At 41.3% G+C, this 1,864-nt stretch overlaps 1 non-coding gene across 1 annotated transcript; it reads right to left on the reverse strand.

Annotated features, from left to right (window-relative positions):
- Positions 1–700: 700 nt before the first annotated feature.
- On the reverse strand, positions 701–803 carry LOC120363732 (U6 spliceosomal RNA). Its single transcript, XR_005579185.2, has one exon. It is a non-coding gene; the product is annotated as a U6 spliceosomal RNA (small nuclear RNA).
- Between the last annotated feature and the right edge of the window lie 1,061 nt (positions 804–1,864).

Genomic DNA, 1,864 nt, shown 5'->3' on the forward strand with positions numbered 1-1,864 from the left:
AGGCTGGGCATGGTGGTTCATGCCTATAATCTGTAGGTGGGCAGATCACAAGGTGAACAGTTCAAGACCAGACCAGCCTGACATGGTGAAACCCTGTCTCTAACTAAAACTACAAAAATGAGCCAGGCAAGGTGGAATGCGCTTGTAATCCCAGCTACTTGGGAGGCTGAGGCAGAAGAATTGCTTGAACCTGGGTGACAGAGGTTGTGGTGAACTGCGATTACACCACTACACTCCAGCCTGAATGACAGAGTGAGTCTCCATATCAAAAAAAAAAAAGAAAAGAACTGAATGGTCATAAGCTTCTTCCTATCTAGATGTCCAGTAATAATGCCTTTTAAGGCCATTGGAGACTTCTGTAAGATACTTGCGTTTGTCACCACAAATGACTCCACATCTGCATTGTCTGTTTTTAGATGGCCCATTTGAATTAAGTCTGACTATGCCACATACATAACCTTAACAAATTTGTTTGTTTCCCCAGATGTAGATACTAGAGCATGATATGGTTTGGCTGTGTCCCCAACCAAATCTCATCTTGAACTATAGCTCCCATAATTTTCACATGTTGTGGGAGGGACCCGGTGGGAAATAATTGAATCATGAGGGTAGTTTCCCCATACCGTTCTCATGGTAGTAAATAAGTCTCATGAGATTTCATGGTTTGTTTTTTTGTTTTGTTTTTGTTTTTCTTTTTGTTTTAAATATGGAACGCTTCACAAATTTGTCATCCTTGCGCAGGGACCATGCTAATCTTCTCTGTATCGTTCCTGTTTTAGTCTATGTGCTGCCGAAGCAAGCACGAGATCTCATTGTTTTATAAGGGGATTTCCCTTTACACTTGGATCTCATTTTCTCTCTTGCCTGCTGCCATGTCAGATGTGCCTTTTGCCTTCCACCATGATTGTGATTTTGCCTTCCACCATGCCAGCTCCCCAGCCACACAGAACTGTGAGTTCATTAAACCCCTTTTTCTTTATAAATTACCGAGTCTCAGTTATGTCTTTATCGGCAGCATGAAAACAAACTAATACAGAGAATGTGGGATTTGTTTTCATTGACTGTGAAAGTGCAACAAGTCCTTCTCCCTCTATGTTGCTGCTGACTACTGACAACACTTTAAGACTCCTGTTGTGTGAAGTAAAAGTTTCACTGAGATAGTTAGCACCTGCATTTTCTATTCTGTTAAAAGACAGATCTATTATTTCCAGGATAGTATCGCCTTTCCATATGACAGCCAAATACACCATTCCATCTTGAGTTATTTATTGCAGCCAACAGCAGGGTAGTGTAGGCTACTGTTCAGATGCAGGGCGTCACAGCTCCTAAGGCAGGGGATTTCAGAAAGCACTTTCTATATGGTAGCAGGAAACCATCTGTTCTGAAGCAAACTATTTCAATAGCTGCTTAATATTCAGAGTCAATTATATAAACTGTGGATTAGAAAAGGAAATAAGTAGTAGCCAACAAATAATTTCCACAACAGAACTGAAAAGATTCCAAACATTTAATTCAACGTGCCTCTTAATCAACTGTGAAAAATTATGCAGCCTGGTGCATTTATCTTCACCATTCTAAACAATATTCTTTTGCACTTATGGAAGAAAACCTTTCTCCAATAATTTGGTGTGCAAAATGAATAGCCAGTTGCCTCTCCCATTGGCTGATTAGAGAGTAGGAAGCAAGAAGGTGCCTTTGTCTCCTCAGTTGGCACAACCTAGGAGCTTAGTAAATACAGCTGAGACATTGGGCAGACACAGGCTTATGCTCAACTTGGAGCCACTGCTTCCGTACACCCAATCTGGCCCATGCTGCTAGACTTCTTTGCACCTAGGGAACATCTATGTTTTCCAACACCAGCTGA

This window comes from Saimiri boliviensis, chromosome 3, assembly GCF_048565385.1.
Source record: "Saimiri boliviensis isolate mSaiBol1 chromosome 3, mSaiBol1.pri, whole genome shotgun sequence".
NCBI lineage: Eukaryota > Metazoa > Chordata > Mammalia > Primates > Cebidae > Saimiri > Saimiri boliviensis.